Below are 27698 nucleotides of genomic sequence, written 5' to 3'. Positions count from 1 at the left end.
AAGGCTATGCTAACTATCGTCTCGGCAAATGAGAGCGTAATTTGTTAGTGAACCATCGCTAGCAAAGTCGGCTGTACAACTGGGCGAGTGCTAGGAAGTCTCTCTAGACCTGCCGTGTGGCGGCGCTCGGTCTGCAATCACAGACAGTGGTGACACGCGGGTCCGACGTATACTAACGGACCGCGGCCGATTTAAAGGCTACCACCTAGCAAGTGTGGTGTCTGGCGGTGACACCACATTCCTCCCCCGCAAATCGGCGGACGGTTGTGGTATAAGGCTTCCGCCCGCCGCGGAGAGGACCCCGTGTTGACGTATGCGACGAGGTGGGGAGCCTAACAACAGGCGAGGCTGTGCCACCCGCACCCTGCCATTCGGTCCGAGGGGAGCTAGGAAACGCCTAAAAACCTAGTCCAGGGTGCACGCCAACATGCGGTGTATGCGCCCGCAGAGAGACAGGAGGGATCGAATGGTCGACCTCCATCGAGCCGTGGCACCCGACGGGCGTAGACGACATATGGTCCGGAGCGGGCAAGAATTCCATGGCGAAGGACAACTGGTCACGGGAAGCGATTGGTGGCGCGTGACCCAGGGAGGCGCCCGGCGGTTGCAGCGACGCCTCCACTGCGGGCGTCGCCGGCGGGAGAACAGGCGGCGGCGGCGCGTCGCCATAGGGCAAAATGGAAGGCAGCGTCGGTAACACCTGGGGCTGAGGCGAGCCAGTAGATGGGTCCTCAGGGCGCTGACCGGACGGCACCGTCGCTGAAAGCAGACGGGGAGCGGCAGAACCCGTGCGACAACAGAGGCGCAGCTGAGTGAGATGCCGACGCACCTCACCAGAGGCCCCCAAAACCAAATACATCGCGCGGCCGAGGCAGCGAAGAATGCGCCCTGCGAGCCAACGCCGTGAACCTCGATAGGTACGATAGTAGACTACGTCGCCTGGGGCAAAAGCAGGTGTCTGCCGCTGCACAAGAACCTGATGCGGCGGATGCAGCAAAGACATCAAGGTGCGATGAGGACGACCGTGGAGCAACTCACCCGGCGAGCGACCATCTCGGGGCTGAGAGCGATACGAGGACAAAAAGAGCAATAACGCGTCCTCCCGAGAATGAGACTCTTTCAACTTCAACATCTGTGACTTGAAAGTCCTGACCAAACGTTCAGCGGGACCGTTTGACTGCGGCGAAAACGGCGCGGACGTCAGATGTTGAATACCATTGGCCTTGCAGAATGACAAATTCTGCGGACGTGAATTGTGGGTCATTGACGGAAACAATAGTCTGTGGAAGACCTTCAATGCAAAAGATAGCAGATAACGCCGGGATGGTGGCAGATGACGTCGTGGAAGACATCCGGACAACAAAAGGAAAATTACTGAATGAATCTACCACAACCAACCATCGAGCATTCCAGAATGGACCAGCAAAATCGATGTGTAAGCGTTGCCAAGGGGTAGTGGCTTTCGGGCATGCAAAGAATTTCCACGGTGGTGCGGATTGTTGTTCGGCACACGCCATGCAAGAAGAGCACATATTCGTAATCGCGGCATCGATTCCGAACCAAGTACAGTGCTGACGAGCAAGTTGTTTCGTTCTCACTATACCCCAATGTCCTTGGTGGAGAAGCCGTAAGACAGAGGACTGTAACGAACGTGGGACCACGACCCTGGACTGATCATTATCAGAACGAAACAGCAAAACACCACGTCGAACAAAAAGTCTCTCCTTGTGAGCAAAAAATCGGCGAACCAACTTTGTGCGCAAGCACAGCACCGATCCCGAAATCCGATGCATCCACCATCAACAAAAGGGGTTTCTGGGGATCGAATGGCGTAAGGCAAGTATGGGAAAGCAACGCCGATTTCAACTGGCGAAAGGCGCGTTCGCATTCCGGCGTCCAGACGAACGGAACACCTTTACGGCATAAGCGATGAAGCGGAGCTGAAATGGAAGAGGCGTGGCGCACATATTTATGGTAGTAATTGATTTTTCCCAGCACACTCTGTAGCTGCTTCAAATTCTGCGGCAAAGGCAAGTCTTGTATGGCACGGAGGTGCTCTGGACTGGGATGTATGCCGTGGGCATTGAGTACATGGCCCAGATAGGGTAAGTCACGAGCAAAAAACACACATTTGTCGTTCCGCAAGCGAAGATCATTTTGTCGCAAGACCTGAAATAATGTTCTGAGATTGGCTAAATGTTCTTCTCCCGTCTTTCCGGAGATCACAATATCATCCAGATAGTTTGTTGCAGTAGGGACCGACGCACAAACAGTTTGTAAATATTTCTGAAACAATGCAGGGGCGGATGCACACCCGAATGGTAGTCTTTTGAGTCGGTACAAACCAAGATGGGTGTTAACCACCAAAACGCGCTGGGATTCTTCGTCCACCGGTATTTGCAAGTACGCATCTGCTAGGTCCAACTTCGAAAAGTATTTACCCGGGCACAGTTTGTCAAAAAGATCTTCCGGGCGGGGTAAAGGAAAAGTTGCAATCACTAGTTGGGGATTCACTGTTGCCTTGAAGTCCACACAAAGTCTCAATTTTCCGGAAGGTTTTGGCAAAATTACTAAGGGTGATGCCCAGAGAGAAGCCTGCACACGTTCAATTACACCTTGTGATTCCAAATCGTGTTATGTTCTTGCGACCTCATCACGCAATGCGTGGGGAACATTGCGCGCTCTGAAAATTTTCGGTTGCACCTTGACTTTCCGTTCCAAATGTGCTTCATAGTCCTTAGCGCAACCAAGGCCCGGTGCAAAAATGTCTGCAAACTCTTCACATAGACGAGAAACACTGTCTGAAGGCACAGTCTGGTTCACTGATAGGACCTGATTGACTATAGACAAGTTAAACAACTGAAATAAATCTAAACCAAACAAGTTCATTGCAGAAGAAGAACGAAGGACGTAAAATGACACAAGTTTTGTTTGTCCCTTGAATGTTGCAAGAAGGTTGCACTGTCCTAACACAGGGATTGCTTGTCCTGAATAACTACTTAACTTAACATTTGCGGCAGTCAATGGAGGTGTGCCCAGCTGTTTGTACGTGTCGTGATTGATCAAGGAAACTGCAGCTTCGGTATCGAGCTGGAATGGAATCACATTGCCATTAATGTCCAAGTCTACAAAAAGTTTATTGTCCTGCTGACGACAAGAGCGACTGTCTCGTGCAACGTGAACAGAATCACTTGCGACGTTACAGGATTTCCGTCGATGTCGACGCACACGATTTGTGGGACGAACACAGTCACTGTTAGAGAGAGTGGCACTGGGCAGAGTGGAATGAACTGCATGAATTTCCATGGGCGACGGTTCACGAGCCTGAGTATTCTTGGTTCGATTCCGATTCCGGCGCGAAGCAAAGGGCCTGGAATGGTTGTGAGTGTCCGATCGGAGCTTTTTCCGGCAAACACTTTGAACATGTCCTCGTTTATTACAGAAAAAGCAAATAGCTTGGCGTGACGGGCAACTCTCCCGCGAATGTCTAGTAGCACACTGCGGGCATGATTTTAGCACTGCATTTGCTTGCTTGCGTGGCACACGTGGCGGAGAGCCTGGCGGCAGCTGCGCGGACGGGCGCAAGGGCTGTTTATTGTTCCGTGCAGCTCGCCCAGCGGGCCGGTTTACCTGATACATGGGTGGCGAAGTTGCAAATGATTCCTGAGCAAAGTCAAGTGTGTCTTGCCGATCCAATATGTCCATCACTTGTTGAAGGGAGGGATTGACTAGCTTCAAAATCTGTTCCCATATACGAACATCAGAAACGTTCTGTGCAATAGCATCACGTACCATAGTATCTGAATAAGGAAGTCCACATTGACACTCAAAAGCACAATCCCTAGTAAGGCCTTGCAAAGTTGCAACCCACTCCCGATTAGTTTGACCGGTCGTACGCTTTGTACAAAAGAACGTATACCTTTTTGCAACTACATTGACTGATTCTTTGAAATATGCATCTAATGCAGACAAAATTTCTTCGTAGGACAGAGTTGCTACGTCACGTCGGGGAAATAACTTCACTATCAGATGGTATGTCTGGACGCCTACGGCGGAAAGGAGAAAAGGCTGCTGCTCATTACCTTGAATTCTGTAGGCGGCGAGTTGGAATCCAAATTGGCGTTACCACTCCGTCCAACTTTCCAGTGCAGCATCAAAAGGAGGAAAAGGTGGCGCAACTGTGTGTTGTGGCTGCGGTAGCGGTGGAGCGGCGGCTGCCGCATCGTTTTGCATTGCACGTTGACCCTGGAAGAGCTGGCCAAGGGCATCCAATAAGGCCTGCGTCTGCTGATTCTGCAAGCGATAAAATTCGGACAGTACATCTGGAGATTGTGGCGAAGCCATGACACAAGTAATTTCGGAAAGATCAAAACGAACGCAAAATCCTCGTCGCCATTTGTTGTGACTCGGCAAGACAGCCAAGCCACTAGGAGGTGAAGCCGAAAGGCATGCGTTTAAGCTCACGCAGGCTGGCGTGAGGTCTGGAACAGTTAAAGGATTTGAGTCTAGCAAATAAAGTATGTAGCTGTTGGAAAACTTTAATCCATAATTGGTGAACATCGGTCTGACAGTATATGCATCACAAGATAAATAGCAATTGTTAATGGCGCCTTGCTAGGTCGTAGCAAATGACGTAGCTGAAGGCTATGCTAACTATCGTCTCGGCAAATGAGAGCGTAATTTGTCAGTGAACCATCGCTAGCAAAGTCGGCTGTACAACTGGGCGAGTGCTAGGAAGTCTCTCTAGACCTGCCGTGTGGCGGCGCTCGGTCTGCAATCACAGACAGTGGCGACACGCGGGTCCGACGTGTACTAACGGACCGTGGCCGATTTAAAGGCTACCACCTAGCAAGTGTGATGTCTGGCGGTGACACCACAGTTATACTTTACGTGTTCACTAATATTAGCATGAAGTAAAGTGCATGTAAAGTACATCACCAATGCAGTGTGGAGGCCTTTGGGGTTCCGCTCATTGTCTCTGTTGAATCTTTCAGTGGTAAACCTCCTCCACGAGCTCATTACTGAAAAATATATCTGGAAAAATAGATGGTAGACATAAGTAGTCAACCTGTGATTGTTACCCTGTGGCTGTCAGTATTGTTAAGTGGCGATGCTTTACATGTGTAGTCATATAGGTATGAACTAGAGTGCATGTAAAGTATACCACGTAAAGCTGTGTGGATACCATTGGGAATCTTTCTGATGTCCGTTCTTAATCTATCATCTGCCATTTTGTGTATGTCACAGGCACTGAAGCACTTGGAATTAAAAAAAGGAAGCAGCAGCTTATCGTTACGAGTTGTGTCGAATACAGTGCAGTGCTCACCGTTATTTCCGGATTGTGTCTTGTTATATAGTTCTGTTATAAATACCGTATTCGAAGAGTTTTCATTCGTTTCATGTGCTCTGTGATTTAAAACCTACGATAAGTGAAAATCGGTGGTGTGTTCATAAACTAGTAGTATCTTCCGCTCGCCAAATAATTGTTATGGGTTGTCTTGGATACATGATATTGCTTTAAATAATTTCCTAATACCGTCGGTTTAAGAATGTTATTAGGAAATGTCGTAGTTATATACTTTTCATTCACTTCACCTCTGGTTCTACCAATGTTCAACGAACTCCGATTGTGTTATTCTGCTTGTGCTCGACGCCTGGATGTTAGCTTCACTACTAACCGAAAGATAAGTTTTATTTATTATTACTTTATTCCAGATTAAGTGTGTTGTAGCACTTTTTAGTTTACAGCAAGAGTGACAAACATGGATGTTTCTGCAGGTTAATTGGTATGGAAGAAACATGTTAGGACTGTGGGTTGGAGTTTCTTTGGGGAGAAGGCAGCGAGGAAACCAAAAAAGTGTCAGGTGAGGCTCTTCCATGAAGTTGTAGGTTGAAACTTGAGAAAAGAAAATCGTGGTGCAGGGAACAAGATTCGTGTCCTCCAGGCCGAATCAGAAATGACATTTTTTGGAATTAGATAGGCTACAGGTGGAAAGACACAATGGGAGCTTTGAGGAGGTGACAAGTAATAAGCGAAAAGAGAAATCCTCAGAAATCAAATTTCAAATTCCGGATACCATCAGTCTGAATTGTTACCTGAAGTAGAGGAAGACCCTTAACCAGTGTCTAAGCTTAGTGGGGTATCGCAATGCGTAGCAACCGACTTTAAATCTAGGTAGGTTGAAAAGTCACATAGAAAGAAAAACGTCTTGCTACTAGGAAACAGCTGTGAGAGAGGTGTAGGCCAATTGCTACAGGAAAAGCTAGGCGTTGTATACCATGCCACAAGCATCGTGAAACCTTGTGCCAAACTTAGCCAGGTGACAGAGAACATAGGTGACTTGTGTAGAGATTTTGATGACGAGAATAAGGTACTTATAGTAGGAGGAGCAGGAAATAGCGTGGCTAACAACTTAAAATTTAGCACTAAAGGTTACCTTGACAAAGTAGGAGCAGCAACAGTACACATTCGAGTTGGTTTTTGTCGAAGTTTTGCGGCTACATGACCAGCCCTGGGTTAACACTACTATCAATCATGTTAAGAAACAACTGAGCGAATTGCTTTTGACTGAAACGAAGTAGCATTAAGTAGTTTACTCAAGAGTTATCGCCCTCTTATGCCATTTGCACATTCACTCATAAAATAGTAGCAGCCTTAAATAACAATATATCGCATGTACCTATTTTTTTTAAGAAGGTCTTCAATTGTGTAGAACTTAATAGTCTCTTAGGAAAACTAAAGTTTTATGGAACTGATGCCTTTAACCACAACTGGTTTGAATCATATTTGAAAAACAGAATGCAATAGGTTATGCTGTATAATTCAGACAGTGTTGGAAAGGTAGTAAATTTTAGTGACTATGGTGAAATCACATAGGAAGTCACACAGGCTTCAATTTTTGCTCCACTTCTATTCCTTACGTATATCATTCCACTTAATATTCAAAAAGGGAGTTTGGTATTTTTTGCATACAACAGTAGTGTTAAAAACGTACCAATAGAGAGAAAGCAACAAAAGAGTTAGTAAATGGTATTTTCCAAATAATTATTAAGTGGTTCTCTGAAAATAAACTCTCCCTTAATTTTGCAAAAGCACTCTACACTTATTTTTGTGCAACAAACAGTTATACCAACAATTGATGTAACATGATAACAGGAGTCAGTAAATAGGGTAGAAATATTCAAAGGTTTGGACGAATATATTGATGAAAACTTGAACTTAAAGAAGTGAACTGCTGAATTTCTCAAAGACTTAATTTGAGCTACTTTTGCTCTTCATAGAATTGCTAATCTTGGAAACAAACATATTATTATTCTGAGATTTTTGTATGTTTGGAGTCAGTTATGTCGTACAGAATAATATTCTGGGCTAAGTCACCCCTTAGAAAAAAGTATAGATTGCACAAGAGTAAACGATAAGAATTATATGTGGTGTACACTTACAGATGTCACGTAGGCACATCTTCAAGGACCCAGGCATTAGCGTCGTCACAATACATATTTTCGCTAGTGAAATTCGTCGTAAAGTAATCTCAATTTTAGAACAGCGATGTACATATCAACAACACTACAAGGAAAAATGACTTTTAATACCTATTGTTATAGCTGCCAGTGGCTCAGAGAGGAGTTCAATATGCAGAAATAAAAATTTTTGATCATTTGTCCAACAATATAAAAGATCTGACAGTTATCGAAGTAAATTTTAAATCTAATTTAAGATCATAAATTCGTTCTATTCCGTTCACAAATTTCAAGTTACCAACTGGGAGCCAGTAAAACAAAATACATGTGCAGTTACATGAGTAGGAATAAAATGATAATGTGTTCATTAATTTAAACACCAATCATGTATACATATCTAGTAAACTGAATTGTTCTTCATCATTCCAATAAAAGAATCGTTCAAATGGTCTGTTGAATATATAACTAACTATGCTTTCCCAACAAGCTCTTTATTTCCCTAATGCAGTCACTATTGTAAGCAGCGGTGCTTTACTAGTGTATGTGTAAAGTATACCACTTAAAGCAATGTGGAGGTCATTGGCATTATGTCTGTTGTCCGTAAATAATTTTGTTGTTGTATGCCATCCAGATGAGGTCATAAGTGTTTGAAGTCATTATTATTATTCCAGTTGCTGTCACTGTTATAAGCAGTGCGGTTTTACAGGTATGCCGATGTAAATATGAACTAGTGTGCATGTAACATATTCCACCTAAAGCAGTGTCAGTGCCATTGGAAATGTGTTTGATGTGTGTACTTAACCTTTTGGTAGTGTACATTCCCTGCAAGCTCCTTATTTCCCTGTTGCTGTCAGTGTTGTTAGTGGTGACGCTTTATATGTATGCTGATATATATGAACTAGTGTTTGTGCGCAATGTGCATCATCTAAATCAGTGTGGAGGCCATTGATATTCACTATGATATACATACATAATATTTCAGTGGTATGCTGCGCCCATGAGTTCCATCCTGGAAATGTTTATCTAAAGGTACATGTGTAATACATAGTACAACATACCTCACAAATGTTCAAAGTCTCGATTGTTGTCCCTGTTGCTGTCCCTGTTGTAAGCGGGTATGCTCTAGTTTATGCTGATATATATATATATATATATATATATATATATATATATATATATGTGTGTGTGTGTGTATATATATATATATATATATATCATCATAAACTAGAGCATACCCACTTACAACAGGGACAGCAACAGGGACAACAATCGAGACTTTGAACATTTGTGAGGTATGATGTACTATGTATTACACATATACCTTTAGATAAACTACGTTATGTTGGGTGCATTCAGCAGTGCCCCACTTTTTTGCTGTCAAGTGTACATTTAAGGCATCACCGCTTATAACAGTAAAAGCAACAGAGAATAATTAATACATAAAACACTTATGAGGTGCTTACCATGTGTTATCCATGTATATTTCCAAATATATGTCCAGTAAGAATCGTGTCAGTCATAACACCCAAAAGGTAAAGTGTGAACATTAGACACAATCTCAGTGGAATCCATGCTGATATATATATATATATATATATATATATATATATATATATATATATATATATATATATATGCTGGCATTTTTCGCAGTTGTCTTACAACTATGAATAGTCGTGGAATATTAATTGTTTCTTCGCAAATAGCTAGATGTGCACATGTTCCGTTAGATGTAATGGAATGAATAGTTCTGTGCTGACTCTCCAACCACTCACATATCGTTGTTGTTGGCCCCAAACAAAGAGGTGTCAACCATCAAATTGTCTTACACTGTTAGTTAGATCACACCTTTTATAGAGACCTCGAGGAGTTTGGCATCGTGAGAAAAAACGAAATGATGGGTTCGAATCCTGATAAAAATTGAAATCGGAGCTCGAATCCCAGTCCAGTGCCAATATTTACAAAACCTCAAGGTCACTTAAAATGAGACCTTACATGAAGATTGGTTAGTAAATTAGAATGACATTACTGATATAAGACAGCTAAAGTCCGCCTCTGACAGCCAAAGCTAATCCAAATCTGTTGCAGGCAGTAGAGAATGAACGTGTTTAATGTTGATTTGGAACCACGGCACATTCCTGCTTTCCTTACTTGGCGTTACCGGAGGTGAAGACGGTATGTCTGTGGCTGTACCCCCACTGAAATCGAACCCAGACCTTAGCCTTTATAAGCTAGACTCAGTCCAACTTACCATCGAATTTCACTTGTGCTAGCATCATGTTTTTGTCGTAACTTGTGTACACAGCACATGGTACGGGAAGTGTTGACTTCCACTTGAGCTGTTGTTGTGAATACCCTATTCATGGTCTAGTAGTCAATGTCACGCAGTGTGAATGCAAAGCCGCGACATCAAACCCATCCTTTTCCTTTCTGTTTTAAGCCATATTCCGTCTGTCTGCTAAGAACATCAGCCTGAAAGAAGGTCAGCAACAGCTTTGTTTATTTTATATCCAGCCAGTAATAGAAAAATCTCGCAGAAAAATGTTTGTGAAAGGACTTGGGGGTGTCTATTCTGTTAAGACCAATTTCAGCGCCATCAGCCAGCAGCCACTTGAGAGAGACCAGCGTCCCCAAGGTGATGGTGACGTATCAGGCATGGAGCCTATGATTTCCAGCGAACTTTTCTGTGCTCGAATAAGCAAATACAACACTATGTAAAGTATAACACTATCACCTAGTGAAGCAGAAGTGATGAGTGTTATTCCACAAGTAAAGTGATAAGTGTTATAGACCTTCTGCTATATATATATATATATATATATATATATATATATATATATATATATTCCTGGAAATGGAAAAAAAAACACATTGACACCGGTGTGTCAGACCCACCATACTTGCTCCGGACACTGCGAGAGGGCTGTACAAGCAATGATCACACGCACGGCACAGCGGACACACCAGGAACCGCGGTGTTGGCCGTCGAATGGCGCTAGCTGCGCAGCATTTGTGCACCGCTGCCGTCAGTGTCAGCCAGTTTGCCGTGGCATACGGAGTTCCATCGCAGTCTTTAACACTGGTAGCATGCCGCGACAGCGTAGACGTGAACCGTATGTGCAGTTGACGGTCTTTGAGCGAGGGCGTACAGTGGGCATGCGGGAGGCCGGGTGGACGTACCGCCGAATTGCTCAACACGTGGGGCGTGAGGTCTCCACAGTACATCGATGTTGTCGCCAGTGGTCGGCGGAAGGTGCACGTGCCCGTCGACCTGGGACCGGACCGCAGCGACGCACGGATGCACGCCAAGACCGTAGGATCCTACGCAGTGCCGCAGGGGACCGCACCGCCACTTCCCAGCAAATTAGGGACACTGTTGCTCCTGGGGTATCGGCGAGGACCATTCGCAACCGTCTCCATGAAGCTGGGCTACGGTCCCGCACACCGTTAGGCCGTCTTCCGCTCACGCCCCAACATCGTGTAGCCCGCCTCCAGTGGTGTCGCGACAGGCGTGAATGGAGGGACGAATGGAGACGTGTCGTCTTCAGCGATGAGAGTCGCTTCTGCCTTGGTGCCAATGATGGTCGTATGCGTGTTTGGCGCCGTGCAGGTGAGCGCCACAATCAGGACTGCATACGACCGAGGCACACAGGGCCAACACCCGGCATCATGGTGTGGGGAGCGATCTCCTACACTGGCCGTACACCACTGGTGATCGTCGAGGGGACACTGAATAGTGCACGGTACATCAAAACCGTCATCGAACCCATCGTTCTACCATTCCTAGACCGGCAAGGGAACTTGCTGTTCCAACAGGACAATGCACGTCCGCATGTATCCCGTGCCACCCAACGTGCTCTAGAAGGTGTAAGTCAACTACCCTGGCCAGCAAGATCTCCGGATCTGTCCCCCATTGAGCATGTTTGGGACTGGATGAAGCGTCGTCTCACGCGGTCTGCACGTCCAGCACGAACGCTGGTCCAACTGAGGCGCCAGGTGGAAATGGCATGGCAAGCCGTTCCACAGGACTACATCCAGCATCTCTACGATCGTCTCCATGGGAGAATAGCAGCCTGCATTGCTGCGAAAGGTGGATATACACTGTACTAATGCCGAAATTGTGCATGCTCTGTTGCCTGTGTCTATGTGCCTGTGGTTCTGTCAGTGTGATCATGTGATGTATCTGACCCCAGGAATGTGTCAATAAAGTTTCCCCTTCCTGGGACAATGAATTCACGGTGTTCTTATTTCAATTTCCAGGAGTGTATATATAGCAGACAATCAGAAGATTTCTCTTATGTTTGTAGCAGATAATGCTGCCGCCAAGTAAACTCGTCAGAAGAGTAGAGCGAATGATGTTGAAAATATATCTTCACGGTGCAGAAAGTGACAGTTGACCCTAAACAATAAAATGTATGAGATTCTTCACGTGATTACTAAGAAAGTTTCGACAAGCTTCGAGAAACTGATAAGTAAAACAAATATGAGGGCTATAGATCTAACGAAAGTCCTAGGGATTACAACTATAAACAACGTAACTGGGATATATCACATCATGTGGTGAAGGTGAAACATTTGTTGGGTTACTGACGCAACCATTAGCAGACCCTAGAAGTCTACTAAGGAGGCTGCCAGCACTAAGGTTGTTCGACCTCTTCTGAAATACTGCTGAGCAGTGTGGGTACATTACCTGACGGGATTGACGGAGGACACCGAGAACGTTGAAAGAAAGCAGCTGATTTTGTAGTATAGCGAATTAGGGCAGGAAGTGTCGCGGATGTTTTCCTATTTTGCCTAGAGGTTAGAGGTGGGAGGGGGCAGGGGGACAAGTTGGGGACGTAGTATTAAAACAAACACTTTTTCACTTTGGCACGTTATTTCCACGACATCTCAACCATCATCTTCCTCCTTCAAATTCAAACATTTTTTGTTGCCACCATCGTACAAAGGATGATTTTACAAACGTAATAACACAAGGTGAAATAGAACTCGCACATAAAGATTTTGATGTTCGTTTTTCTCGAGCTTCGTATATGAGTGAAACAGTCGAGAAATTGAAGCAATTGCCGGCCGCGGTGGTCTCGCGGTTAAGTCGCTCAGTCCGGAACCGCGCGACTGCTACGGTCGCAGGTTCGAATCCTGCCTCGGGGATGGATGTGTGTGATGTCCTTAGGTTAGTTAGGTTTAAGTAGTTCTAAGTTCTAGGGGACTGATGACCACAGATGTTAAGTCCCATAGTGCTCAGAGCCATTTGAACCATTTGAGCCATTGAAGCAATTCTGTGAACTCTTTACGAAACCTTTGACTGTGAATTACAGAATAATCGTGTGTCATTGCGATGTAAATAAAGTGCTTTATCAGAACGTAATTTACGTCATGCAGAGATACTGAGTACACTTTATAAGTGCTCAAAATGTGAATGATAAACTATGTATACACAATTATATGGCAATGTTGCCATCAAAACTGTTTGCTTTTACAATCCGCTTAGTTATACTGGTAGAATACATATTTTCTTAAGGCGAGGTCTAATGCACAGCGGTTACAAAAGAGAATAGTTTCCTGCGTCGCGCGATTGCTAGGTAGTTGAAATATTTTGTGTTAGCTACGTTTATAATGAGTGTATTCTTCAACTATTATTTCGTTAAATATCTGAATGAAACGTCAAAAGTAGATGTGCCTCCTAATGTTGTAGCAAAATCGCTGAGCTGCGTTAGCTCATAATACAGACTTGAATGGGGTAGATGAAACATGTGATCCTTCAAGTAATGCGGCCTGGGCCTGTAATAGCCACACATGGCTTTGCCTCTGCCGCTCCTTTTGACGTAAATATGTTTACTTCCTCTCCTAGTATCAGTATAAGAGCAGCAAGCAAAATACACATCAGGATATGTTGCAGTGGTTCACGGGAAGAGATCAACTCGATATAGAGTCGTCGCTCTTACTGAAGAAGGTGGATATTCCATCAGAGAAGCAGGCAGAAGACATGACGTGCCAAATACCACTGCAACTAGATGGTGGAGCGGTTCCCGTCAGATCACCTAAGAAGCGCTGTTGGGCGTGGGCACTTGGGCACTTGGATAGGTGACCATCCGGGGCGCGCGTGCGCTGTTGCCATTTTTCAGGGTGCACTCAGCCTCGTGATACCAATTGAGGAGCTACTCGACCGAATACTAGCGGCTCCGGTCAAAGAAAACCATCATAATGACCGGGAGAGGGGTGTACTGACCACACGCCCCTACTATCCACATCCTCAGCTGAGGATGACACGAAGGTCTGATGGTCCCGGTGGGCCACTTGTGGCCTGCAGACGGGGTGCTTTTAGATGGTGGAGCAACTATCTTGAAAGAGGCACTATCAACAGTGCTCCTGGCTCAGACAGGGAGAGAGCGAGCTCACAGCAGCAGGAGAGGGAGATAGTGTCTGAGAACAGAGAAAATCCCTTTCTCTATGAGAAGAAGTTGCGGCGGGACACCAACTCGCCCGGTTCCAGTGACACGATTCGCCGAAGGCTGAGGGATTCTGGACTTCAGGCACAATGATCCACCATGAAACAAAATGGTTCAAATGGCTCTGAGCACTATGGGACTCCACTTCTGAGGTCATCAGTCCCCTAGAACTTAGAACTACTTAAGCCTAACTAACCTAAGGACATCACACACATGCATTCCCGAGGCAGGATTTGAACCTGCAACCGTAGCGGTCGCGCGACTCCACACTGTAGTGCCTAGAACCGCTCGGCCACCCCGGACGGCCACCATGAAACAAGAGCAATGTTTTATACCAGCTGACACTTGCGGAGTTCCATCTGAGTGCATCATGGGAAAACATCATTTCCACTGGCGGGAAGGTATTTCCAATAGTAACGATGGTCGAAGAGTGGTTTACAGGCCGCAAGGTACTCGCCATCGACACGAATATGTAACCACGACGAGAAGAAGTGGGTGGCTGTCTGTTTCCTGCTGCGGATGGATTTCTGCGAGAGAAGCAAGAATTCTTCACAGGATAGATGGAACTCTCGACAGTGTGCTGTACACCCACACACTAGAAAATGTGATGCTTCCTTCAGTGCAAATGCTGTGCGGGGAAGGTGACTTCACATTACAAGAGGACCAATCTCCCACCGACAAACCTCCATTCGTTCAGCAGTAGCTCTCCACGACTGACGTCAACTTCATGGAGTGGCTGCCACGGGCTAAATTCGCCAGAACGTTAAAAGAATGTTCAAATATGTGTGAATTCCTAAGAGACGAAACTGCAGAGGTCATCGGTCCCTAACTTACACACTACTTAAACTACCTTAAACTAACTTATGCAAGAACAACACACACACACACACACACCCACACACACACACACACACACACACACACATGCCCGAGGGAGGGGCCGCGCAATCAGTGACATGGCGCCTCAAACCGCACGGCCACTCCGCGCGGCTGCAGAACGTTAAGACAGAACTAGTCACGAAACCAACTAACTACAGCTGACGTTCTTTGGGACTGCGTTCTGGAAGCCTGGGAGGAAGCTGCTTCTTAAGGCTGTTACGTCCCACGGCTTATAGAATAATGCCAAGATGCGTGATAGAAGTACAAAATAATGTGGTACTATGGTTCAAATGGCTCTGAGCACTATGGGACTTAACATCTGAGGTCATCAGTCCCCTAGAACTTAGAACTAATTAAACCTAACTATCCTAAGGACATCACACACATCCATGCCCGAGGCAGGATTCGATCCTGTGACCGCAGCCGGCACGCGGTTCCAGATTTAAAAGTATTTTGGGTTATTGCAAATGCGTCTCTCTCTTCTTCTCAATCCATTAATACACCCTCCGTCGCCGGCCGCGGTGGCCGTGCGGTTCTAGGCGCTCCAGTCCGGAGCCGCGCTGCTGCTACGGTCGCAGGTTCGAATCCTGTCTCGGGCATGGGTGAGTGTGATGTCCTTAGTTTAGTTAGGTTTAAGTAGTTCTCAGTTCTAGGGGACTGATGACCACAGCAGTTGAGTCCCATAGTGCTCAGAGCCATTTGAACCATTTGAACGCCCTCCGTCCCCCAAAAATTATGCAAATGATTTCGTTTTACATTTATACATTGTTAATTTTTCCTTCATTCGCTCTCTTGTTCTCTCTGGCCTCTCTTAAAATATAACCTGAATTGCCCTTCCACTCCATTCTCCCAAAACATTACAAACAAATTAACTGTTTCCATTGAAGCCATAAATATCCGATTACCTATAATCCATTATTCGTTCTGGAAATATTCTTTCTTTTTTTCTCTGTTCTAAGATAAAACGAACTGTCGCAGATGTCTAAGTAAAGAATACTTTGCAAGATTTTCACTGTTTTATTTTGCGCTTCTGCACTCCAGTCCATTCCTAGGTCCCTCCCTCCTTCGTGCTACGCCTCCCTTGACATCTGCATCCAGATCTACATGAATACTCTGCAATTTACAATTAAATGCTTGGCAGGAGGTTCTTTGAACCGCTGTCACATTATTCCTCTACCATTCCACTCTCAAAAAGCACGTAGAAATACTGAACAACTAAGCTTTACCGTGCAAACACTGATGTCTCTTATAACAATGGTCTTCTCTCCTATGTATGTCGGGCTAAATAAAATATCGTGGCAATCGCTGGATGAGGTTGGCGATTGGAATTTAATGAAAACACCTCGCAGAAATGTAAAACCCCTACGTTTCAACGATTTCTGTCCTTACTCGTTTACCATAGCCCTGACCAAATCACCCCCAATTTCGTGATAATAAACAACGAGCTGCCCTTCTTTAAACTTTTTCAAAGTCTTCTTTCAGTCATACCTCGTAGGGATCCCATATCGCGCAGGAATATTCGCGAAGACGACGGACAAGTATGTTGTAGGCGGTCGCTTTAACTGATATGTTGCATCTTCTACGTATTCTACAAATAAAACGCGATCTTTAGGTTTCCTCCCCCAATGTATTTTCCATGTGGCGGTTCAAATTTAAGTCGTTCGTGCTCTTAGCTTCTAGGTATTTAGCTGAATCGACTACTTTTACAGGATGACAATTATTGAACTGTATGAAATAAAATCGTCATACCTTCTGAACGGTTAGCGTTAGGACGTTCAAACTGCACGGTTGGCCGCGGGGCATGATGGGAATTATATGCACATGCGCATAGCGCATAGCGATGAAGCCTACTTTCGTTTGGATGGATTCGTCAATAAGCAAAATTGGCGCTTTTGAGGGACTGAGAATCCGCATTTCGCGATCGATAAGTCTCTTCATCCTTAGTAGGTGACTGTGTGGTGTGCAGTGTCCAGTCACGGAATAATCGCTGCGATAGTCCTTGATGGCATGGTGACTACCGAATGGTACGTGAAAGTTTTGGAAGATGATTTCATCCCCATTATCCAAAATAACCCTGATTTCGACAAGATGTGGTATATGCAAGACAGAGCTCGACCACATCGAAGCTGGAGAGTGTTTGATGTCCTAGAGGAGCACTCTGGGGACGTCATTCTGGCACTGGGGTACCCAGAGGCCACTGGCATGGACCTCGATGGACCTCCGTATTCTTCCGATCTGAGCACATGCGACTCCTTTTTGTGGGGCTGTATTACAGACAAGATATGCAGCAATAGCCCGAAAACTATTGCCGAGCTGAAAGCAGACATCCAGTAGGTCATCGACAGCACCTACGAGGTGCGACAATGAAGTAATGAGACTGATTTTCTTTGCAATATGTGGCAACCCTGCAGGCTTGCGTAGGCACAGTAACTTTGACCTTGGTCTATAAGCTGCTTCTAGTCCAAACGGCACATCGATGCAACTGATCAGTCGTGAGTTGTGCAGTAATAAGTTAACACGTGTTTGTGTTTCTCGTCACAGAAATGGAACCGCATAATATTGCGCAATGGTATGCCATTTCTTTTTGCGTTAAATTGGGTGAAAACGAGACAACAACTTACGGTAAGCTTCAGAAGGCTTTTGGAGAAGAGGTAATGTCTAGAGCTCAAGCTTTTCGTTGGCGTAAAATGTTTAGTGTAGGCAGAACGGCTGGCAGGAGTGGCCGAGAGGTTCTAGGCGCTACAGTCTGGAACCGCACGACCACTACGGTCGCAGGTTCGTATCCTGCCTCGGGCTTGGATGTGTGTGATGTCCATAGGTTAGTTAGGTTTAAGTAGTTCTTAGTTCTAGGACACTGATGACCTCAGATATTAAGTCCCATAGCGCTCAGAGCCATTTGAACCAGCCAAGGCAGAACGAATGTTGAAGATGAAGACCGCAGTGGACGACCATCAACCTCACGGACGGATGTCAACTTGGCCAGGGAGCGGGAACTCGTACGATCTGATCGAAGATTATCCGTGAAAATGATTGCAGAAGAACTGAACATTAATCGAGAAACGGTTCGTCTAATAATAACTGAAGACCCTGGTATGAGAAAGATTTCTGCAGAAATGGTCCCCAAAAATCTCACACCACAACAGCGAGAAACACGGGAAAATGTGGCAGCCGATCTGTTAGAGCAAATGGAAATCAATCCAGAACTGTTGAGCCGTGTTATCACTGCTGATTAAAGTTGGTTTTTTCAGTACCATCCAGAGACAAAACGCCAAAGTTCGCAATGGTGCTCAAAGGGATCACCCAGACCAAAACAACCTCACATGTCAAAGTCAAAAGTGAAATGCATGCTTGTGTGCTTCTTTGATTCCAAGGAAATTGTTTATAAAGAGTGGGTGCCTCCTGGACAAACAGTTAACCAATATTACTACAAAGAAATTTTAGAAAGACTTCGTAAAAGAGTTCTTCGTGTCCGTGCCAACTTTGCTGATAATTGGAATCTGCATCACGATAATGCGTCATCCCATACTGCTCTGTCAGTATAGTAAATTTAAACCTCAAAACAAATTTCAGTACAACCACAGCTACCTTATTCACCAGATATCGCTCCATGCGACTTTTTTCTATTTCCAAGAGTCAAAACGGCGGTCAAGGAACACCATTTTCAAACAACACAAGGTGTCCAAAAAGCTGTGACGAGGGTCTTGGAGAATATTACAGAAGATGAGTTCCAGAAATGTTAACATCAGTGGCAGAAGCGTTGGAAAAAGTGTGTGCAATCAGAAGGGAACTACTTTGAAGGAGACAACACTAAACTTGACTATAACGGTAAGAAACATTTTTTTTCACATCAGTCTCATTACTTTATTGTCGCACCTCGTATGTTCCGACACATCAGCGGGTCGTGGAGAATTTCGCTATTCGTCTGCGCCACATCTTCGCCACTGATAGTAGGCATATCGAACATGTCACAAGTTAAATTGGAATATTTGTAGTGACGTTTACATGTTGAGTAAAGTATGTGCACGCCGTAATTTGTAACTAATTTACGTTTTCCTCATACGGTTCAGTAACTGTCACCCTGTAAGTGTGACTGGTTTATCGTGTAAGCGAATTTTAACAGAAATGTATTGGTATTCATGTGGAGACCTTCAGACATTTTATTGTTTCGGGTCAACTGTCACTTTTTGCACTGTGACGCTATACTTTCAACATCATGTTGCACTTCGCTTTTCTCTTTTGAGGAGCTTACTAGATGGCAGCATTACCTGCCACAAATCCAAGAGAAATGTTCTGATTTTCTCCTAAATAGTTATGTACACTACTGGCCATTAAAATTGCTACACCAAGATGAAATGCAGATGATAAACGGGTAGTCATTGGACAAATATATTATACTAGAACTGACATGTGTTTACATTTTCACGCAACTTGGGTGCATAGATCCTGAGAAATCAGTACCCAGAACAACCACTTCTGGCCGTAATAACGAGCCGGCCGAAGTGGCCGTGCGGTTAAAGGCGCTGCAGTCTGGAACCGCAAGACCGCTACGGTCGCAGGTTCGAATCCTGCCTTGGGCATGGATGTTTGTGATGTCATTAGGTTAGTTAGGTTTAACTAGTTCTAAGTTCTAGGGGACTAATGACCTCAGCAGTTGAGTCCCATAGTGCTCAGAACCATTTGAACCATTTTGAACCGTAATAACGGCCTTGATACGCCTGGGCATTGAGTCAAACAGAGCTTGGATGGCGTGTACAGGTACAGCTGCCCATGCAGCTTCAACACGATACCACTGTTCACCAAGAGTACTGACTGGCGTATTGTGACGAGCCAGTTGCTCGGCCACCATTGACCAGCAGTTTTCAATTGGTGAGAGATCTGGAGAATGTGCTGACCAGGGCAGCAGTCGAACATTTTCTGTATCAAGAAAGGCCCGTACAGGACCTGCAACATGCGGTCGTGCATTATCCTGCTGAAATGTAGGGTTTCGCAGGGATCGAATGAAGGGTAGAGCCACGGGTCGCAACACATCTTAAATGTAACAACGTCCACTGTACAAAGTGCCGTCAATGGGAAAAAGAGGTGACCGAGACGTGTAACCAATGGCGCCCCATACCATCACTCCGGGTGATACGCCAGTATGGCGATGACGAATACACGCTTCCAATTTGCGTTCAACGCGATGTCGCCAAACACGGATGCGACCATCATGTTGCAGTAAAGAGAACCTGGATTAATCCGAAAAAATTGCGTTTTACCATCCGTGCACCCAGGTTCGTCGTTGAGTACACCATCGCAGGTGCGCCTATCTGTGATGCAGCGTCAAGGGTAATCGCAGCTATGGCCTCCGAGCTGATAGTCCATGCTACTGCAAACGTCGTCGAACTGTTCGTGCAGATGGTTGTTGTCTTGCAAACGTCCCCATCTGTTGACGCAGGGATCGAGACGAGGCTGCCCGATCCGTTACAGCCATGTGGATAAGATGCCTGTCACCTCGACTGCTAGTGATATGAGGCCGTTGGGATCCAGCACGGCGTTCCGTATTACCCTCCTGAACCCACCGATCCCATATTCTGCGAACAGTCATTGGATCTCGACCAACGCGAGCAGCAATGTCGCGATACGATAAACCGCAATCGCGGTAGACTACAATCCGACCTTTATCAAAGTCGGAAACGTGATGGTACGCATTTCTCCTCCTTACATGAAGCATCACAACAACGTCTCACCAGGCAACGCCGGTCAACTACTGTTTGTCTATGAGAAATCGGTTGGAAACTTTCCTCATGTCAGCACGTTGTAGCTGTCGCCACTGGCGCCAACCTTGTGTGAATGCCCTGAAAAGCTAATCATTTGCATATCACAGCATCTTCTTCCTGTCGGTTAAATTTCACATCTGTAGCATGTCATCTTCGTGGTGTAGCAATTTTAATGGCCAGTAGTGTATATTAGAAATAACAGAAGTTCTACATCACGTTACTTAAGCAGTCACATTCATCACATCCATTTCACTAGGTGACGTCCCGTCATTTACAGCGAATTGTGACCTTTCAGGCAGAAAGTCACGAATCCATTCGCATAATTGAAACAATAGTCCACAGGGGAGCAATGTGGCTGGAAGCTGCTTATGAGAAATGACATCAAAATCCTTTTTGGAACTGTGTAAGTACTGAATCAATTTGAGAGCCCCTGTAAGAAGTACATTGTGCAAATGTAGTGCCAGCTGTTGAGGCGTGGCGCCTTACTGATGCGTGGACAGTGACAGATAGTCTGGAACGGGTTCAGTCGAGTACGTAGTTCTAATTTTCATTTGCTAGAGGATAGAAGGCGGACAGGACTAAACAGAAAGAACTATAATGTAGTTAAGAATTTTGACCAACAGAGTCCAGTATTGCACAGAGACAGGTCGAGAGATTGTTTTTGTGAGTTGTTCTGTTTGTTTCTTGAAGGCTTTTTTGTTTATTTATGTTTGCACAGCTTTGTATATGCCTTTACCAGTGTGAATGATGCGTGAATGTGGTCTAAAGTAAGTATGTAGATCATTGTTCTACTGATGAACTCTGTACGAACTAGTGTGAGAAAGTTTTAAGACAGTGTGGATGCAGACGACGGGGAATCTTGTATATAATATTTTAAGAAAGTTTATGGTAAAAGGAAAGCTAATTCGAGCGCAAATGAAAATAGTTAATAACGTAAAGTATAAACAAAATATTGGAAAGTTAAATATTAATTTCTGGAAAAAGTACAGTTCAAAGTGTGTTATTTATGATTGGTTAGTCATGAAAAGCGCCGGCTAACGCGGGAGAATAATGTTTTCCTATTGGTCTTAAAGAAAACTGGCCAATCAGAACGGAGTATTCTTCGCGCGTCTTTTCTCTTCGAGATATAGAATGCTTACAGCAGTCTAAGGAAGTCGGAACCCGGCCTTTCAATGGTACGGTCGTGTGTAGTATGAGCTCCGAAGGATGTTATAATTTGCCCGTTTTAGTTGTGCTACATGCTTCAAAGGTGTTTTAAGGTGAAGGCATATTTATTCCGGTGTGTTTTTTTAGAAAGTACGGATTTTTAAGTAATTTTGTGTATGAGAAAAAAAAAAACAGTAATTCCGCGTGGCATATTGAGCAGATCGGTGACTAAAAACCTGAGTGCATTAGACACCGATAGTCTTGATAGTGTGGCGAGCATATTCATTTAAGAACAATCCGTGCTTAGTAGCTGTTCAGATTTCGGGAAGTACGTTACCATAAACTTGCTATCGTGAATGAAATGGTTTGTGCATGACTGTGTTAGGATTAGCACGGGCTTGGCAGTGAACGTGTACTTTATCAAGGTTTAGAATACACCAAAGTTTTGCCAGTATTTCCACCTTTAATTCAAAATTAAGACCTTTTCCCAATTTTTGGAATAGTTGCGTTGTATGCATCCTGGTGCGAGTTGCAGTACGGTAGGTTTCCTATCGGCGATCCGCTGTAACAAATTCACAGGTAGGTGCAGGTAATGGACGAAAGAAACCGCTCCGCCGCACTATGTCTCATAAAATTGATGCTTTCCCCATCCATGCTGGTTTGATGTCAATAGGTAATATATTCATGGGTATTTAATAACGTTGGAATAAAGTATTTGTTTTTATGTCCTGCTACATGTCCATTTCAGTTAAATGGATTTGTAACTCAGTAGATTACGTTTATTTTATTTGTTATGTATTGCAGTGGTCTGTGCAACTTTCCATTTTTCTCCCTCACCATAAGTACTAGAATACTTCTTGAAGTGTTGGCAGAAGAGCCAACACCGTGTTGCTAGAGGAGGCCGAAATGCACGCTGTTAAGCTCACGCAGATTGGCGTGAGGTCTGGAACAAGGTAAAGTAATTATCCTATAAAGAAAAGAACGTAGTTCTTGGAATACTTAACTTTAATCCACAATTGTAGAACATCGCTCTTGATTGTACATGCTTCAAGATAAATATCAAATGCTATGGCGCCTTGCTAGGTCGTAGCAAATGACGTAGCTGAAGGCTATGCTAACTATCGTCTCGGCAAATGAGAGCGTATTTGTCAGTGTAGCATCGCTAGCAAAGTCTGCTGTACAACTGGGGCGAGTGCTAGTAAGTCTCTCTAGACCTGCCGTGTGGCGGCGCTCGGTCTGCAATCACTGACAGTGGCGACACGCGGGTCCGACGTATACTAATGGACCGCGGCCGATTTAAAGGCTACCACCTAGCAAGTGTGGTGTCTGGCGGTGACACCACACTCCTCATGACGTCGTAGGAAAAGTAATTAAGCTGCTGCATCGTTGATTCACAAGATGCACTCCTAAATTGTTAGCCTACTTAAGAAAGACATTTCTTGTAGAAACACAATCGTCCTGCTACGACTATGATGGCGTCACAACAATATAGACAACATGTCTGGTGACGCTGTGATAATTTTGTTACTTTCTGGAATGACAGAGAATTGTCTTGCAAGATTCACTTGATATATTCGTGGTATACCAGCAAAAGTTTCTGAATAAATTCCACTTTGATTTATGATCGACTTATCAAATCTATGTTTACAGATAGGGGAGATTACTTTCACACAGCGACTACAACTAATCTCGTTGTCTACATTTCGAATTATCTGTGTCAGCCATCACAAGGGCAATGAGGAGGCGATGAATGCTGCAGTTCATCGCTTGCTTCATGAAAATGTCGACGCACTGTAAGGAATAAGGATCAGTAGCTCTCAAATCCAAACTGGCATGAGAGTAACATTTTACCTCCCCTGTGACAGAGTAAGAACAGCTATATGGAACTCTAGAACAAGATCTTTAGAAATTTTGTCATTATAAGACGTCTCCCTACGTTTATTATTTAGTAGATCTATAGATGAGAAATATTAAATACTGCGCAACTGGTACTGAAAATACACAATTCTGTAAATGAAATCGTATTACTGAATGCCCTGTTAACTGTGTTTCATTCAGCAACTCCTCTCACAGCCACATAGTCATATTTACTTTGTAGTTCGGTAAAGCTACTTGAGTATGACAAAAGACTTCACATTTAATTAAGACAGCCATTCGTTGCACGGTATTATCATGAGACACCAGCTGTATTAGTTTAGTGCGACTATTATACTCAGTCGACAAATAATTATGATAATAGTTAGTTGAAGGAAACTACAAACTACTTTCAGTGAAATACAGATGAAATTAAAGTGGTAATTTTTTATATTCAGAGCAATGTCGTAGCACAAGACTCAGTGATATGATTTAGAAAGAGTGGAAGAGGCAATCTGAAACACTGTATGGAGTGAGTGCTATTGAGAAAGTGAAGTTGCATCGTTTCAAGTACGATCGTTTTGAGATAAATTAATCACCACATTCAGTAAGACAAACAGGCGTTGATGAAGGACCTTTATGTGATTTACTACTGTGGTCAATGACAATGTATCCTATAACTAGCAAGTGTGACGACCAGTCAACGTTCGTATGACAATTGCCTTCAATAGTGATATTGAGGTTAAAAGTCGGCCGCTGGTGGCCGAGCGGTTCTAGGCGCGTCAGTCTGGAACCGTGCGACCGCTACGGTCGCAGGTTCGAATCCTGCCTCGGGCATGGATGTGTGTGATGTCCTTAGGTTTGTTCGGTTTAAGTAGTTCTAAGTTCTAGGGAACTAATGACTACAGATGTTAAGTCCCATAGTGCTAAGAGCCATTTGAACTATTCTTTTTAGGTTATAAGAAAGGATGGCAGGCTACGGCGGAATGTCGTTTCGAAAACGAGATTAGACGCGAAGCAGAATGTGGAACTGGGAAAGATGGTGTAGGAAGTTCTCTGTACCCTTTCAAAGGATTGATCCTACCATTTGTGGTAATAGACTTAAGGAGGCCACCGTAAATCTAAATCAGTGCGACCTCATGGCGATTTGAAGTACCAGATGGTAAGATCATAAGCAGAAAATGGTTGGTAAGCCATAACAAACATTTTCTCGAACAATGACCTGTACACGTCCACAAAATGTATTGTTATTGATATATATCTGGTGGCACAAATAAGGTGTTTCGTCTTACGAAATGCTTTACAGGGATGTGTCCTTCGCAGTAGACATTTGCTGCCAACAAATGAGATGCCTTGCAGTTGCAGAGTAACAATAACGCTATGTGGAAGACAGCACCAAGGAGCTTGGTTGGCAAACACGCGTAACGCACGTCGTCTAATCTGGCCCACAACAAAGCAAGATCCGGCGCGCCTAACTGAGAAATTTCACGATCAAATTCACACACATCCCCACGCAACAATAGGATTGAAAGCGAACAGTGTGGGGACGGTCTATAAAAATTCTTGAGGAAAATGGAGGAAATGGAAACACAGAGAGAAAAAGAAGCAGAAGGAAGGGAAACACAAAGGGTACATGCAATTATCAAAAAAATGAGAGCAGAAATGAAAGAAGAAGGCAAGAAGACCGAAGTCAACGTGAAATGCATCGTCCGTTGTGATGAAACTGTAAATGATTTTACAAAATTACTGGAGCGTGCGGGACTGATATCGCGAGACGAACGAAAGACTAGTGGTTTAGACAATTACATACCACTAAGCAGACCTACCGAGCGCATGACCTATGTGGCGAGTCCTGTAGTAAGCAAAGCCGGTGTTGTGAGGATGGAGTCAGCACCAGACAGCCTTTCAGAAGAGACATTGAGCGAACGAACGGACGACACTTTCGACTTCGAAAACTCTGTGTCAGTCAGAAAATTTCAGAATAACAGAGATAATGGGAATACTTTGCACCCCAAGACTTTCATCTTACAATTTGAGCTCTCGCTATCTTCACAGTGGCCAATGGAGTGTAAATTAGATTTTGTCTGTGGGAATCTTGATAGCAGTGCAGCAGAAAGAATGCGTACGATCGCTGTAACATGCCCATCGTATAAAGAATTCAGGGATGCGTTCTTGGCGAACTACTGGTTGACTCAGGCGCAGGAACGCATCAGACGCGAAATCATGTTTTGCAAGGATCTGGTCGCCTCAGGATTTAAGAGTACAGTCAGATTCTTCGAGGCTTGAATTCTTTAATGATCCGTGTATCGATGCCGAAATAATCCGCTACTGCCAAATGACGCTCCCACCACACCTCCATCGAATATTGATGGCAAATGCTGTAGCGATATTGAATCCTTTAAAGATGCCCTGCGGGAATTAGAATTCACTCAAGATGAACAGAGCTGCAGAGAAAGAAGACGTTGACTGTATCACCGTGACAACATCTGGCAGAAGAGAAACAATTACGGTGAAGGGCACGCAAATGGCGACAGATCCCCGAATGGCAATCGGCACAGTAGAAAGTATCCTCGCCAAACAGGAGGCTGGAACAACCAGCACTACCGCCAGAATGATAATAGGAGACATTTCACGCACAATGTGGTTGCTCCTGAACAAGACAGACTAGAAGGGGAGGTCGTTGAACGTCGCCCAGCGATCATCAACAGAGAAATGCAGCAATGACTAGCGGTATTCGTCTGACATACTATGCAGATGCCCACAAAATCAATCGGAAAAAGGAATATTACCGCATCCAGTATGAAGGTATCGCGGACTTCCTATAAGAGGAAAAGCATACGGTGGAATCGCAGGAACTGCACGTATCGATAGGTTACACCGAACTGTGAGTGAAATTTCAATAATTGCTGAGAAGGGTTTTTGGAAAGTGTACTTCCGAATTCAGATGGCCGGTCCTCTCGGTGAAGAGAGGGAAAGTGAACGGTGCCACTGTAGGCAAGGTAACAGAATTTACGCAACAGACGACGTTATACTTCAAGTGTGAGAGACATACATTAATGACGAACTTCCTAGTAGTGCTGAAATTGGCAGCTGACTCTCTCATGGCGGTAATTTTCCTAAAAGAGCAAAAGGCCGTGCTTGATCTGGGAGGGGTGTCTTGATATTAAAAAATGACAAGAAGATTAGGAAAAAATTGGAAATTTGCGGTATGTTTCTATGGCACCAAACTGCTAAGGCCATCGGTCCCTAGGCTTACACCCTACGTAATCTAACTTAAACTAACTTACACTAAGGACAACACACAAACCCATGCCCGAGGGAGGACTCGAACCTCCGACGAGGGGAGCCTCGCGAACCGAGGCAAGGCGCCTGAGACCGCATGGCTACCCCGCGAGGCTGGCAAGGAGATTCAGTTACGATTTGAAGAGCAGGTTATTCGTGCCCGAATTCTGGAAAACTGCCTGAAACTTACCAATGTTCACGGACTCTCTGCAAGAATGAGACAGGACCTTTATCATAACCTTCGACAACGAGCACAGGAGGACGAGATTATACAACAAATTGAGAGCAAAATCGACGAAAGAATAGAGCAAATCAGCAACATTAGCCTCAAGGTAAGGAAGAGGTGCGTGACATACTACACTCTAACATGGAGGTATTCGCATCGAAAGTTGGAGTCGTTACAAATTTACACTACTCATTAAAAATCAAAGAACCCAACACTTTTTTCGTTCCGCCACTTTCGATACCACTGGTATATAAGGAGAAAATAGCACTCTAAACACAACGGATGCTCAGTGACAGAGTGATTGACCAGGCTGTATCTACATATAACAGGCCCCTCTGTGTTGTCGAAAAGAAAGAGTAGTCGATACGACTTATACTAATTAGGCACAAATCAATACAATCACCGCGTCAGAGACAGAGAAACGTGAAGAGTTACTACAGAAATCTCATAGGAATGAAAGCAGTCTCCTTTATTGACCTCAGCCAGAGCTTCTGGCAGCTTAAATTGCGTCCCACATGCAGGCAGTACACTGCATTTCTTGTTTTCTGGTGCTACTATCAGTTTAAGCGTTTGCTCTGTGGCTTGAACATTATCTCGGCCGTCTTGTCCGCAGCTCGTGGTCTAGTGGCTGGCGTTGCTCCATCT

The sequence above is a fragment of the Schistocerca serialis genome, chromosome 3, assembly GCF_023864345.2.
Source record: "Schistocerca serialis cubense isolate TAMUIC-IGC-003099 chromosome 3, iqSchSeri2.2, whole genome shotgun sequence".
In the NCBI taxonomy this organism is placed as follows: Eukaryota; Metazoa; Arthropoda; class Insecta; order Orthoptera; family Acrididae; genus Schistocerca; species Schistocerca serialis.
Note: the sequence above shows the minus strand (reverse complement) of the source record.